This window comes from Centrocercus urophasianus, unplaced genomic scaffold (assembly GCF_019232065.1).
Source record: "Centrocercus urophasianus isolate 14NV4802_14NV808 unplaced genomic scaffold, USGS_Curo_1.0 seq_11, whole genome shotgun sequence".
NCBI lineage: Eukaryota > Metazoa > Chordata > Aves > Galliformes > Phasianidae > Centrocercus > Centrocercus urophasianus.
This window is the reverse complement of record NW_024884253.1, coordinates 73,939,598-73,956,738: the sequence shown is the minus strand read 5'-3', so window position 1 is coordinate 73,956,738 and position 17,141 is coordinate 73,939,598.

Here is a 17,141-nt window from a genome sequence, read left to right as displayed (position 1 = left end):
CCTAGGATGAAAAGAAGAATTATGATTTACTTTTCAGCAGAAGGTCATTCCTACTTTGAGTAGCAACTCTAGTACATGGCAATTACAAATCGTTTTCAGCTTCAGTTTATGAGTATTGTGTTAGACAACTATCTTGTTATATTATTTACTACTTAACCAGAGTGGTTATTTTCTGTGTAATATTTTGGGAGAATTCCAAAAGTATGGATAGGAAGCTCATAGCTCAGTATTGGTTACTTCAGAAAAATACTAGCAAGTTAAATAAAATCAGGTTCTTATTTTAAAATATAATATAATATCAGCATAACACTAACTCAAATCATTTTTCTTTGGGAAGAAAGTATAGCACTAGCTTTTCTAATATTGTACATATAAGCAAGTTTATATTTGCCATTCCACTGCTGAATCAACTGGTAGAAAAATAAGAAATTATAGCTAATCTAATAAGTTAAAGATGTGTTTTCTAGAAAATCATTTGAAGTAAGAAGGCAAAATCTTACCTTCTAGCTGAAACAACATTTCTGTTGCAACTATGCTAATGAGTGATGTAATTTTAATCAGCAATGGAGAGATTGCAACATTCAATGTGAATAGTGCACATCAAATTGCAATCTCTGCTTTCAGTATACAGTGAAATCATTCAGAGACTAAATAGTTAGCAAAGAAAGAACAAAAAGCTAAGAAATTGTTGTTTGGGAGAAAAAAGACAAAAAACCACGATTTGCTTATGGACACATTCTACTTTAACCTTAACATGTGGCAGATTATTCTTACTTTAATTCGTCTTAACAAGTTCTAGTAACTGCTTCAAAAATAACATTTGAGCATAGTATCACAAAACTAGTTCGGATCTATTCTACAGAGCCTGCTTTGAAGCACCAGTAAATATACTGCAGCACTGCTACAAAACTATTAATGTTCAAAATGCTAACAAATGACAGTAAGATTATTAAATTATGTTTCTGTATTGTTAATTGTATGAAAAAAATCGAGTGGCTTAAATCCAACTTCTTTGGAGTGAGATATTCAATGTCAAGAATGCAGATCTTCCTTAAGAGTCTACTGTCAAAGGATCTTTCCATCTGAATCTCATAGTTGTGCTGACTTTTTAACACATAGCCGGGGAATATCATCCTACTTGTAGGACTTATTTTTAGATTAGTGAAAAATAATAAAAACATATAAATCAGCCCTTTCTAACATAGGAAAGTACAGGGTATGCACACACCTGCTAACATGACAAACCATTCCTGACAGCAAAGAATTTGCTTTATAAGCAACATAAAATGAACAAAGCCATAACAAGCTGCACACTGTCAGACTACAGCCATGACTGCAAATGTACTACCTTATTTTATGTTATGATCAGAGGTATTTGTTTTCACTTGGGACAGTGACTATTGCATGCATAATGCACAGGCAGATACTTGCTACTGGCAGGTATTTGAAAGACAATTCAGGTTTCTTAACGCACTTTCAAGAAACAGTTAATTATTCACCATGAATTAAACTCACTCTAAAATAAATGTAAATCACTTTGACATTCCAAAATCAACTGCTTAGGTGTGGAAAAATTATTTGATTTCTCTTTCTGAATATTTTGAAAATAGATTCAAACATTACTGAAAACTTGCAGCTGAGTGAGTAATTGTTACCTTTGGTTTTCTTATCTACTTTGTGGTAAAGATGGCTTTCTATTTGTATTTTTTCCCCATATTTCGCATGTGAGGTTTTATTTTTTGTTATCCTGTTCAACTGTGTGTTTGACATAGTTGAAATCAAGAATACTCTTGCTTTCAATAACATCAGTTTGCCAATATTTCTAACCAGGATGCTGTTGTGTAGAAGGAATTTACACATACTTAAAGGAAAAAGTTTAAACTGCTCTCTTACCTATGTATGAACATGAACAATTCTGTGTCAATTCTCTTTGATTTTCATTTTCCAAATGATTGTTTAGGAACAAACATATTTTGTGCTGTTTGCTTTTTAATAGAATTTTATGCTCTTCTCCTGGCTGAGCAAGGGCTTGCTGGTAAAACTGAGGGAAAGAAAATAAAATTGTAAGCAGTGGAAACTTGGATGTTGTCTTGAAAAGAATACAAGGATGCTACCCTGACACGCAGATATAGGATCAGAAAAGCCAAGCTACAAATGGGAATTTGGTGAGGGATGTGGGGAACTGAACTAAAAATAAAGTATTTTCATTGCTCTTTCACAGGCTTTACTAGAAAACATTTAGTCAAGTCATAATAATATGTATGTACATATAATTAATAGCTCTGCCTGAGCTACTTCAAGTTATTTTGCAGAGCTACATTTAAAAAAAAAATCAGTTAACCTTTAATCTTTAAAAAACAAAGTCTAACAATGCTTCAAAAATGAATGTCACTTTTACGTGAGAGAAGGTGCAGACATTATTTTAAAGCAATTTCTTGAATCTATGATTGATGCTAAGATGACACAAAATAAAATTTTCAAAAGCTGAGAATTTTGGATAATATTACTTTCTTCTTCCCTTCTTATTGATAGTCCTTACTTTGCAGTGAACAGCTCAGGATTAAGATATCAATATGAAAAACTTTCTTATTTGCCTGTGTGGCTCTTATTACACAAGAGCATAGGAATTTATTTTCTTCTTTTTCTCCCTCAAATATGTAGGGTACAAAACATTGAGGAAAACTGTATTTTACTACAAAGGAATATAAATGAAGAGGGATTACAGATTCTCTTTTTGTTTTGTTAAAGACACTCTTTTGATCATTCAGGCTTTCTGATTTTTCTGTACCAAAACATTATTCAAGTCTATTCTTTCCTTGAATAAGGAGGACTGACTATTTTTAGTTGCAGATCATCATTTTTGTGAAGGGCCTCACTTGAAACTAAATCCAAATTAAGTAACAAGTAATTAACTAACAGTTAATCCAAAACTTATCCAGAGGGGTTCAAAATATATAAACAGTAAGTACTTTTTATGAAAACACCTGTTAAGGTGTGTAAAAGTATCATACAACTAATTCTCAATAGACACAACATGCAGAGTGACAGCATCAGAAAACTGGAACAGTTTAATAGGAAAATACATTGGGAATAAAAAGTATTTCTTAACAGTAAGAAAAAAAACTGTGGTCTTTTTCTTTTGAAAGTTCAGATATAATTCATTCAATCAGTCAATCAATCAATCTTCATCCGATCAATTTTCAGTGGAAAGGAAGTGTGATTCTCCTTGGAGAAGTCTTTTCTATTGACTTGCCACCTTCTCTTCATGCACTTGAGCTTTTTAAAATCTTAAATATTTTGGCTTCCCATGTCTAAAGTTCCTTTAGTTTAATAATAAATTATAATGCATAATAAAACAAAGCACAGACAAACTGAAAATAAGCGTCTGAAAAATAGGTAAAGAAAGAAATAAAAATATTTTAAACAGAAACCTAGGTAAATCTACTTAAGCACAAATTAAAGAGGGAAATTTCTATTATTTCTATTAGAATAAAAAGCAGAATATCTGAATAAAGCATTGTACAGAGACAGACAGAAGTCATAAAATTTCAAACATGCTTAGATGATACGTATTCAATTTATGTGTTACATATGACATATTTATGAAAACAAATACGAAGTTGTCTTTCCAAACACGAGAATTCTGGTGCTATTACCAAATTTGCCAAAAGTTACTTTATGAATTACAACTGTTCTACTTTTCTTTATGCAAAAATGAAATAGTCTTATTAATGAGTGTTTGGTCATTTGAGCTTTCTATTGCCAACCATTTCCTTTTTATCACAAATGCTACGCACTTCAAGCAGAACTCTTATACTCAAGCCCTAGATCAATATTTCACTTGCAAAATAGCTTTTTGACTGATTTTTTTTGCCTTATCTCTCAACACCTGCCTTTTTACCAATTGTCCATTGGAAGTCCTCACAGCCCTATTCTACTTCAGTTGTTCAAGCAACACAGTTTACAAGTATTCTGAGAAACAATAAAAACAGCTAAGTTTTTACAAGTGGATTTAGCCACTTCAGTTGATTTCACCTAGCATGGAACAGGAGAAATCACGCAACTCACTTAGAAAAAAAAAATCAAAACAGTAATCTTCAGTTGATGAAAAGCAATGAACAACTGGAGACAGAAATGAAAAGAGAATAAGGTCTATACAGCCTCCATCTCAGCAGACAATAAAAACCTAGGTACGTTTAGTGAGTAAAGATCAACACTGGTATTCACAGTTTGGTCTCATTTTAGTATGGACTTGCCAATGATTATCTAATTTACAGATTTATTACAATTTTATCTCTGCACAAAGAACAGAAATTTCACAATGGCAACTGCTTCTTTAGTTATTCTTTATGCAATAACTCTACTTGCCAGGAAAAACCACAGACAAAAAAATGATTTTTCAAAAACCTTATAGTACTGCTGCTCGTATTATCTTTTTTTTTTTTTCTTTTCTTCCTTATTTTCCTTCTTTGCAAAGGAATAAATTATCTTAATCTCTGTTAGCATAATATTCACACTTCAGTAAGGCTAGAAATCCATACCAGGGAAAAATAATCAGGCTTGCTTGGTAAGAAAATATGTAGCTGGGGAAAGTCACCAAGCTTCTCTTTTATGCAATGGAGAAACATACTGTCACAGAGTTAATTAGATTAGTCTGTGCCCGAGACAGAGGGGTGGTAGGCCCCTGCCCCTCCCTCCCCCCCTACACACACACAAAAAATGGAAGGGGGAGGGAAAAGGGAGATGGGAGCTGGGCTCAAGGAAGAAAAAAGAAAAAACAGCGGCAATGATCTACGGAGGAAAACTTATTTTACTATGCAATCTAATTGAAATTTAGACTAATAAATCAAATAAAATAGGAGAAAGAGAGTTCCTGAGACTGAATCAAATCTGAAAACTTGGAATGGCTAGGAAAGCACCCTCTAGCACCCACTGCAAGGCAGTAAGAGACCGCCCCATCCGGAAGGGCCAGGTCCCATGACTTCCATGAAGGAATAGGACTACCTATAGGAATAGGTACCTGGAATTGGAGCATTAACACTTTAACTTCCAGTGAACTACATGATGTTATGACATGGAGTACTGAAAACCAAAAAAAAAAAAAAACCCCCACAAAACCATGACACATTCGCAACAAGACTTACACTGACTGATTTCCTTGGATTTTCTGAGAAAATTTACAGCAACATTATTATTTTTCTTATAATTTTTTGTGGAGACTCATAAATTGCCACAGATCTTCTAAACTATAGCTTAGTATAATGTGAGATAACAAAAACTGCAAAAAAGCTAGAATGGCATGTTCTGCTTGGGGGTTTCGTTCTGATACAGTGTTGCAAGAATAGATCTTACTTAGGAAGAAAATAAAAGGAAGGAAAAAGCATCAGACTGTGATAAACTATTAATGGGAAATTGAGTACATTTTTACCCCCTCAGAACTGCTCAGGGTGAATTTAAAAATGTAAAGTCAACATTGAACACAATCACAATGTAATTCTACTAAAATTGATGAGACAAATCACTTTTCTAGATTAAAAAAGATAAAAGTAGAAAGGTTCTGAGTGAGACCAAAATAAAAGTGACAAGTTTTTAGCTTCTAGCATTCTCTTTGAAAGCCACCTCTTTCTACAAAGCTCATCGCTACCATAGAAAACAGCTAGAGAAATGCCATGGCCCTAGGCAGAACAACTGGTCCATCTGTTTAGATGTAAGCAATGTATCCTTATACTAATGGTAATTGTTTTTATTTTGACACATCAGACTTAAGTTTCTCTGTACTGTCAGCATCAGCAATACTAGTAATAAGCCCACTGAAATCCTTAAATTCTGAATTATGATACATATCAAGTTTTCTACCAATAAAACTAATTTTATTACCTCCTCAAAAATAAAAGCAATGGCTCAAGATTGGTGAGAGTTGCTACTAAATGACAATAATACTATTACCTTAAGGAGAATGATGTGGTGATATGATAAGATAAACAAATAAAGTCCAGGAACACTCACATCTTAAACCCACTCTTAAAAAATAATAAGGAATACATTAACAATATGAAGTATTAAAACAGGCTTAGTGGTTTAGTAGACAGATCCCTGCCTCAGTATAGGAAGGCTATGAACTACTTATACACAACATAATCTGTCCGTATAGACTTCAGTCGGTATATGGGGCACTGGGCAACTTCTCTCTCTCCTACAGTGTGGGGAAAAGTGAAGATGAGTTTCAAAATTTCTCTGTATTTTCAGACAAAACAATGTTTTATTAGAGTACATAGTGCTTTTCTATTTGGAAAAAAGTTACTCGATGTTTTCTTGAGTAGCAAAAATAGCTTCTTACACTGTATTTTTTGAAATTCTAAAAGTGGCAGTTTCCAATTCAGCTGCAGACAGTTACTGAGTGTACTTGAGGCTTGCAGGAACACTTCATGTATCCCAAATACACTTGTGAGTTCAGAAACACAGCTGATGGTAGCCTATAGGCCTCAAACTTTCTAGGGCATGCTGAGAAGATATTATGGTTCAGGCTAAGGAATTTCTTGGGAAAATACATGGATAGAAATAAGATATTTGAAGACAGGAAGGAAGATGTAGTGTGCCTTTCCCCTCATCCAATGCACATAACACCTCCTCCACAATTGCCACCATTTCTATTTTTACACTCCTGCCCTTCCTATAGCTGTTTAATTCACAAGAAAAAAAAATAATAAAAAGCAAACAACAAAAAACAGTCTCCCAGTTTATTTCTACCACCAGTCCAAACAACTATGAAAGAGGGGCAAAGTTTTGTTTCACCTTTTGAAATATTTCATACTCATTTCTGGTCACCACGTTCATCCTTCACAGAGTTTGAGATGCAATGGACAGAATGAGTGTGTCTCAGCATTCAGATAGTGGGCTGAATTTGTAAAACTGTCAATTGGAGGATGGAAGAGGAAGATGAGGATAAGTAGAAGGTAAAAAAACATTTTGAAATTATTACTGAAAGTCACCATATGAGAACAATTATGGTATCTAATAACCCTACTAAAAACATTTTGTTAAAAATTTTTTAAAAAACATTTTGTAAAAATTTGCTTTGAGTTAGGCTTCAAAGACATTTCTATGTAAATCTATATTATGCCGTATATTTATTTTTAAAGAGAATCAATTTCAATTTTTATGTTTAAAGAGAATCTTGGAAAAACAATTTCCAAGAGACGAAGTCTTTCTTTTATTATCATATTCCACACATAATATTCCACTTTTTTTTCACTACATGACATTAACCTAAGAGAACATAATAAGTCATTCTTCTTAGTCAACGTGTCTTACACAGTGTAATAGATAAAAACAACCAAAACCAGAAAATTATTGGTTAACTGTAATGATCCATAACTCTCATTCACTACTAACACTAAGGAAAAATAACAGTAACAGCTTGTATGCAATATTACAGTGAATTATTTTCAAATTTCAGTTTCATCTGCAGAGAGAAAATCTTTTAACAGGAGTTGTGTAGCATGAAGAAACCAGGCAGCTTTCCTTTTCAAACCTTCAGCAAGACTGCAACAACTACAGGCAAGTAGATTTCATAGAATTAAGTCCCACAACAGCAAGTCCGTGGGTTTTAAAAATGCTACTGTATGTGTCATAATCCACTTACATAATTTCTATATTCACTTGCAATTAGTAGGCAAAGTCCTCACATAGATGATATGAATAGTGGGGAATTTCACCCAAAACAAACATGAAAAATATTTCAGCCTGAATACATGAAAATTGTAATCATTAATTGATTCATTAACTGTTGGAAGCATGAGAAGACAGGTTATTGTATTTTTAAATTACTCTTTGCTTAACTTTTCACTTGGTTCCTTTGTTTTCAGTTCTGTGACCAAGGCACTATATTATGGAAAGGAACAGAATATAATGACCTGTTGAGCTTAGATATATTGTAAAGGTGTCTATGACTTGGCAGTATAGAATTAGGACTTCAAAAATAAACCAGCACAAAAGTACATATGCTGCATGCATTTAAATTTTCTATTTTATGCAACAGTGGCTATGTTTTGTGGTATTAACTGAAGATTTAATTACAGTTCTTCTTGTGCTCCACAACTGTCACCAAAGAGAGCTGGAAAAGAATTCATTAGTATTCAAAAAGTACGGGGAGGAGGTAAGAAGGTCTCCACTATTACTGGAAAATTTCTGGAAGTGGGTGAGATGGAAATAGTAGCTCTTAAGCCATGAGATAAACTCTCTTCTTTCTGAGGGCACAAAGAGCTCATCCTTGATGAATTACTGTAAGAGTTAGCAAGGTGTCATAAATCTTCATAGGATATACAGAATTCAGTAATTTGGGTAATGCTCTCCATGTCTTGATTTACTCTCTAGATGTTTTTATATGATGCTTCCTGCAACTGAAAATTATAATAAGATTTTTTAGTAAAATCGGATATTTCATCATACACTAATAATAATTCTCAGATATTCAGATTCCAGGGGCCAATGCAAATTTATCAGCATGTGAGTAAGCCCAACATTCGCTTCTGAGGGCAACAGCTGATGAAGAGCTAGAATTTGGCAAACATCCCATTTATTAAGGTGTATTTCCTGCCCCAAGTTGTTAGTTCCAAAAGGATTAAATGCTAGCCTGATCAGTTTACGAAGATACTGCAGCTGGGGAAGGGATGTGGTGCTGCCATGAATAGAGTCATCCTATGAAACGGTCACTAAGCCTGAAAACATCAGAAATCATCACCACCAAATCATATTATTTTGCTTGATAAATAATTACAGCAGCTTACAAACATCCTGAAGTTTGTACAAGGTCATATCTATCTCACGCTTTTTAGCTGTTAAGCTATTCTAACAGCTGTTACATACTTTTCCTCCATCATTTTTGGAGTTATTTTAGTCTGTATCTCTAAAAACACACGTTATTTATAGTAGAAAAGGAAAGAAAAAGCCAATTCTAAAAGAAAAAAAGGCATAGCCAGCATATCAGTATAACAGAGCAAGAGAGAAATCACAGGTTATTTGTTAAAAGCCAAAACATTCTCTATCTCTTTTGTACTGTAGCTCATGTTGTTTGAAGTATTGTTCCAGGTGGCAATGAATTTACTGCCTTTACTATGTCGAAAAATATACACATAGCAACACATATGCTTCAGTGAAAGGATGCCTCCTAATACCTATGTGTTGGGAACTACGTTTTTAGAGGTGAATGGATGAATAATGTTCAGAAGATTCATTCTATTACCATGCCAAGTTTGTTGTCTTTGGCAGGACCACATGCTTTGAACTTTACATGTCTTGTGACAGAATCCTTTAGTTGGTGCTATGTGGTATAGACATAGATAAAGCATGAGTTAATGATTTACACTGTGAAGATGTACATAGAAATTACACTGAAATGGAAAGAAACATGCCACTAACTCTCCACCATGTGAAGCTCATGTTGCTACCTCAAGGGTGGTACTGTCTGTATGCGCTTCATGTATTTCTATTTTATGGTGGAGACAAAGTGTATAATATTCTCTGGATTGTCATAAAAAATAACAGGGTTTACTATTGAACCACTAATATTTGATTTCAGATACCTGCAAAAAAAACTGACAAAATTATCTATTCAAAGATAGAACTACCTTGTAAACCAAACTCTTTCTTCATTCTAAATATGTACACAAAAAAAGTCTAAATGATATGCCTTGCTGTAGCACAAAATGTATGGAACTGCAGAAAGAAATTTTTTTAATGCAATAAAAAAAAAGATGCAAATTGTGAAATGTACACAATCTAGTACTATGGATAAATTCTCTTTGCAATGTATTATCAAAATTAGAGGAACCAAATCATATATATAGATTACTATAAAGAATTACCAATTACACTACCATCTTTATATATTTTCCTGATGATTCTTTAAAGAAATACCTGATGTTTGTTTATTCCCCTTCCTCTATGAAATCTATTCCCAGAAGTGATTAGATCTAATTGTGAGGTCAAAATACGTGTTGAAACCCTTCCCCCAAACTAATTAAATTGTCAGGATCTTATACATCATTTACTCTGTTGTGTGGCTCACTACTTTTAGGATCTCCAGTATATAAAATATTTTAGGGAGCAAAATGTTTTGATTTCAGCAGTAGAAAGAGAAAATAATTAAGTTGATAAAACACCTGCAGTGGAAGATGTAGCTAGCATTAGAACAAGACTACTGTTTCCTAGAAACTTGAAGACATTAGTAAGGCTAAACATCTCAGTTATTTCTGATCAACTTAACAATGTTTTGGTAGCAGAATTTGAACTTTATGAGGAGTTCAATGACTTAAACATTTTTTTGTTTGTTTCTGAATAAAACTGAAATATTACACATCCTTTACTTTAAAAATAGTGTTTATGAACCTATAATATTAGAAAATGAGTCAGAAGGAGGCATCAGGAGATCAGCATGTAAGTAGACACTAATCTTATCAAAGATCGTAGTAAAGCCTTTGTTAAGGTCTTCCACAGCTTCCTTCTCTCCAAATTGGAAAGATGAATTTGACAGATGGACTGTTCAACGGGTGAGGAACTGTTTGTGAGATTGCACCCAGAGAGTGGTGGTAAATGCCTCAGTGTCTGGAAGGAGGTCAGTGATAAGTGCTAGGGTTAGTGCTAGGACTGATGCTTTTCAAAATCTTCGTCGCTGACATTGTCAGAAGGATGAAGGGTACCCTCAGCATGTTTATGGATGACACCAAGCTGGGTAGTACAGGATGGTTGAGGAATGGGAAGTCACCCAGCGAGACCTAGAAAGAGTCAAGCTGTGAGCCCAGGAGAGACTTATAAATTTAAACAAATCCAAGTGCAAGGTGTTGCACCTGGGTCACAGAAATACAACCTGGGGGATGAAAGGATAGAGGACAACCCTGCCAAAAAGGACTTAGGGTTACAGGTGGATGGCAAGCTGGACATGGGCCAATAACATCCCTGATAGCCCATAAAGCCAACTGTACCCTAGGCTGCTGTATGAATCCTTCTTTGCTTTTTGGCCCAAAGCTTGCTTTCTGAGGTATTTCTTGTGATAAGACTCTAGGAGATGAGAGATGGGTGTTGCCATGTGGCAATAAACATCACCGTGTGGGCAATTTTTCATCTTTGGAGCTTCGGAAGATAGTGCTCAGGACTGTTTACTGGCGGAAGATCTAGCCTGTGACCAAATAACTCCTGTTTGCTATGGGAGACTGGGGGATGATGTCACTGTATCCTGTGAAGGCAAGATACAAGTTGGCAAACTTCTATCTTGAGCCTCCCTGCTCCCTCTTACCTGCTGGAAAGGCCAGGAAGATAGGAACAAAGGAGCTTCCACTGAGATCCCAAAGCCAGAAGCTGCCACTCCAAGAAGAGCTGACTCAACCACCTTGGGTTTGAGCTGCACACCAAAGACAGCTGACTCAACCACTTTGAAACTATTGAAAAGGGGCCATCATCGCCATGGTCACCGTTGTCATCATCAACAGAACAACTTTGTCCGACGACCCATCGCTACCAAAGATCAATCACTGAACTATGAGCCACGCTGGATCCATGGTGGTGACTATCTCCCTCTTGCTTCCTATAAAGACTCCTTGCTTCTTCTTTCCTATCTTTTCTGTCACCCTCCTTCTCTTCCCCATTACCCTAATTCATAATGGTGTCCATCCTCACCTTCCCCATCTCCCTAATTAAGATCTGTAATAAACTGGTCAGACCAACATTTGAACCATTGTTTCTTAAAATCTCACGCAGACTATACAGATATTAAAGGAACCTCATTTCCCTCCTACAAATTGGAGTGAGACAGCTGCATCAAAAGAAGTGGAGTCAGCAGGTTGAGGGAAGTGACTGCTCCTTTAGTCTGCACTGGTGAGAACTCACCTGGAGTCCTAGGAACAGAAGAGTCATGGATGTGTTGGTCCATGGAGTGGATCCAAGGGATGGATCACCTCCCCTGTGAGGACAGGCTGAGAGAGCTATGGCTGTTCAGTCTGGAGAACAGAAGGCTCTGGGAGGGCTATAAGAAAAAGACAAACTCTTCAGCAGAATCTATTGTGAGGACAAGGGAAAATGATTTCAAAATAAAAGAAGGGATTTTTAGATTGGATTTAAGGAAAAAGGTATTTTTACAAGATTAGTGAAGCTCTGGAGCAGATTGCTCAGAGAGATGGTGAATACCTTGCCCCTGGAGATGTTCAAGGTCAGGTTAGATGGGCTCTAAACAACCATATCTGTGGTAGATGCCCCTTTCAATTGCACAGGAATTGGACAAGATGATCTTTCAAAATCTCTTGCAACTCAAATGATGCTGTGACTCTATGTCAACTTCATATCTTATATGTCTTTATCTTAAGAATCTCCACCAACAGAACATCAGAATCCATTCCATTTTGTTGCTGTTTTGATAAAAAAAAATACTGACACATTGAAAAATATAAATATAATTTGAAAATGGGAAGTGTTTAGTTTTAAGAAATATTGACATATTTGAGTATTTTCTTCTAAATAAAATATGTAAAAGAGGGGAATTACCAAAGAAGTGTACAATTATTATGGAATAGTTATTTCCAAATAAAAATAGCACAAATTGTACTGCGTATTCAACAACCTCTTGCTAAGAACTATACTATTTAACTTCCCAGAAGAACTAAAAATTCAAGATTATTTTTTGTCATACAAAAAATTGCGTTTAAGCATTAGAAGATAAAATAATCATTCTTACTAGTGGGAACCAGTATATATATATACTTATATATATATAAATACACTTAATACAATTTATTTTGCAATGGTCTGTGATAATTGATTACTCTTTTCTATAAGTGGCATTTCTTTCCATGAGCTATATCTGAGACTCTAGATCTGATAGTTGCTATAAACATTTGAATTTTGAAGAGACAAGTACTACAATATTCACCACTGCTATTGTTGGACATTATTTCACTAAGTACCAACTCTACTATTTTTCAGGAACAACATCAGTGTCTCTGATGAACTCACCGACTGAACTAGCATTGCTGCACATCACACCTGGGTATTTTGCCACCAACCTCAATGTGCCTCTTGCTGCGTGAAGTCCTTTCGAGCAGTAACTCTCCTGCCAGCTTGAGCAGTATTACAGAAGAAAGAGTTCTCAGTGTCACAGCAGGTGAGGCAACTAACAGAGACTTCAGTCCTTAGTCTCCAGTTCTTACTGAATTTTAAAGTTCTTATTTCAAGCCTTTCTTTATAGAGCAATGAAAATTTTCCTACATATAAGAATATATCCAAACAGGAGAGAAAAGGGTGGTGATTAGAAAACCAGTAATTATGTTAAGCGTCCTGTATGACAGTAAGAAAATCTGTTTTGGACTCTAATTAATTAAAAATAATAATAATAATAACTAAAGAAAAAAAAGAAAAGAGGACAGAAGATTTAGAAATCTAGTATGTTCTAATACATACGTTCCTATAAATAAAATTTCTGAGAATTGAGGCCTCCCCTAACAATCTTTTCATGTCTGATTTAACAGATTTTATAGGACTTTGATTATATATTATGCACAAGCTCTATATTCCACAGTGACTTTGCATCCCTGTTTGTTTTCTCATTAAGTCATCTCAAGTGCTTTCTTGGCACTTCCTTTATCTTTACTTAAAGATTCTTTAAGTAAAGATGTAATCTTTACCTAAAGATTCTGCTCCTTCAGTTCAAATAGGCAGATTGGCCTTGATTATTCTAAATTATGCTGTGCTTCTGCTACTGCTGAGTGATACTTGTAGATTTGTTGGAAAGAAATTCTGGAAGAGGGCTTTAGTATGCTTTCAGATGTTTTCATAGGCTTCCAAACTCCTGATGGTAGCCAACACGCATGTCTCACAGCCTCAAGCTTCATATCCTGTGTATTTTTATACATCCAGGATTCCAGCAGTTCCTGGAAACCAGGATTCCAGTCTTTCAAGTCAAGCATCTGTGCAAAACAGCTCTAATGGATCACAAAATACCAAGACTCCATTGTTTTTACCAGATTTTTTGGGAACTCTTAGGTGTTTTCTCCCTATTTGCCTGCTTCTTGATTTCTTGTTGTGTAGTTCTGCAATCCCATCTTTATTATTTTTTTTTATCCGATTGACATGCATTTTTAATATATATAATGGTGAAAGAAAGTCTGACTTAGGATCTACTTGAATAATTTGCCTTTAGCTGACAGTAATAAGGTAGAGAATAAAACTATAGTCAAAACAAACAAACAAACAAAAAACCCACAGAAAAACAACCCTAACCTAGTAAATATTATTTCTCACAAAACCCTCATATTAGGTCCTTCTGCAAATAAAAAAAAGTGGGTCTTAGGTAGGGCTTGTGGGGGAAATCTGTTTGTTTTGGAAGGTGTGTTTATTTGTTTTGAAACAAAAGGCTTTCTCCAATCTTATAAAGCAAGAATAATAAACTTTAAAACTGTGGGAAAAATTACAGTTAAGAGAAAAATAATGGCAATTGCATGAAAATCAATTGAGGGAAACAGGTTTAATTACTTTGAGTGTATATTCTCTAGAAATATATATATATATATATTTGCAGTTTTCAGGTTCCTAGTTTTGAAATATAATGTATTTTTCAGCAACTACAACTAGAATGAGTAACAACAGAAAATTTATCAAGAGATAAACAGCAGAAAGTAGGTACAAGAATTTCTGAAATCTTCAAAGAACTTTTCAAGTATTTTTAAGCATTTTGTTTATATGAAAGTTGCTCCAAATACGCATTTTATTTGTTGACCCACAATGTCAAAGGTGGATGTTGATGGTATGGCATTTTTTGAGTGTTGGCAGATGGCAGTAGAGGTGCAGTCTGACAAAAAGCATCTGACATGGAAGTGCATACAAAGCAAAAGTGTGGAATGGAATTCCTCCATTTGCAGAAGAAATTGCACCTACTGACATTCATGGATGGTTGCTGAACATTCGTGGAGACTGAACAGTGGATGTGAGCACAGTGAGGCAGTAAATGGTTAATTACAGTCATGGCAGAGTCTCTGGTGCAGGTTTTTACCATAGCAACATGCAGGATCACCACTGATGAAAATGCATAGCTAATAATGGTGACTATGTAAAAAAAAATAGTGCTTTGTATCAGGGAGTTTGCACTATCAGATAGTGTTGTGCTAGTGTTGTTGTGTCTGTTGTAGTTTCTGCGAAAATAAACAGGAGGCATTACATTCAGGGTGATCTGTGTATCACTGTTTTTATGAAGTATAGCATAAAAATAGACATAAGCAGTTTAAAAATGCTCATTATTTTCTCCTGGTAACATGAGGCTCTTTTCACATTTTGACTTACTTCATTCAGGCAATTTATGAATTAATGTGGAAGGTGAAATCACAGCAGTTAATGACAGGGAAAATGTAAGATACTCATGTAGGTCTTTCATATACCCTTTTTTCATTATTTTGTTTTATGTATGTTTTCTACATATTTGTCTGATTTTAATTTGTAAAGTAGAATGTTTACAGATATTTGCAAATAGTCCTATAGAAAGAAAAGCATGGGTGGGTTACAAAATCAAAATAATCAGATTTGGACAGGTACATAATACTGAGGTTTTCCAGACATCTGACTGAACTCAATTGCACTCCAAGTCTATCAAACCCTGATGCCTCATGATTTAATTAGAATACATTATAAAGACTAACACATATTTGCCTAGCTTGGCATCAGTAGGTTTATACTTCTCCCTTGTACTTGGCAAATTCTGACTAGGATGAAGGTTTTTTTATATTACTCTTTGCTTAAATTCGAGCTTCTGCAAGCAGAATCCTTTCTCTCTTTAACATTATCTAACAAGAGAAACACACATTGTACAGTCATCCTCCTTAAACTAGCATTAGACAGGAATTGCTGCAATTGCTAGAATGATTTAACCAAATAACACCAAAAGGTACTTAGTTTGCCAAAAGTGGAAATTTAGAAAGGCATTTATTCTTTTGGAAGTGATGTAAAAAACTGGTCTTATATTATGATTGTGTTTGTATGGCTCTACAGCTTACCATTATAATATCTGGGAGCTCAGAGTAATGAAGTAAAGATCATTTATCTTCTTGCATCCATCAAGTTAGGTAAGTATTTTCCCCATTTTAATTTTGGTGTAAACATGGGATTCCACCAAGCACCTTCATGTTAAGTCTGCAATCTCTTCCCCATATTCAAACTCAAATTACTACAAAGTCTGCCACACATTCAGTTTAATTACTCACTACCTGTCAATTTAGTACTTTAAACAAAATAAATTTGACAGAAAATATGATATTCTGGATCTATTTTGTTAGAAGCTAGGTCTTATAGGATTAGACAGTGACATGTTTAATTTTTGTACACGCATTTTTTACCATTCTAACTTTTTTAACATTAACAGACATTGTAAAAGTGTAATACTTTGAAATTATTTCCTGACATTATTAGAATGCTTTTGTAGTCACAACTTCTATTTATATTACAGCCAATTTATCTATTTATACCACAGCCAATGTATCTCGGAAAACAGTGGACCACTATTCATTGAATTTCTTTCTAACGAAGTTTTGTAATTGCATTGATACTGCAATGAACATTTTGGTTTGTAATAAGCATTAGCATTCAATGTCTCATATACTATCAGAATCTTCATTACCACGTGTAAAAAACCTTAATGTTCTCATCTCTTGCACAATCATTACCTTTTTTATGTATCTGGAAAGAGAGATGTATTTTTACTAGACAGAGCAGTCTAGATCAAATTAATCAGGAGAACTGTTCAAATCTTCTTTAAAATAGTATCACTGGTGTTACTCCATGGTTGGCCATTTTTCTGGAACTTGTATCTACATTTGTTTATCTCTTAAGTCATTCCCTTTTCCTTCCCTCCAGATGCTTCTGCAATTATCAAATTACATCTTTAACATAATGGCACAATTCCTATGGACCACATAGCTCTTTTGTCATACTTAAGTTTTCATGGGTATAAACCAAACCCACTTGAGATATACACTTTCCCAATCTAAACAGAAGCAATCCAGTCAACATTTCATATTAACTATCTGTCTGGGTAACATTCCCTTCCCTTCCCTTCCCTTCCCTTCCCTTCCCTTCCCTTCCCTTCCCTTCCCTTCCCTTCCCTTCCCTTCCCT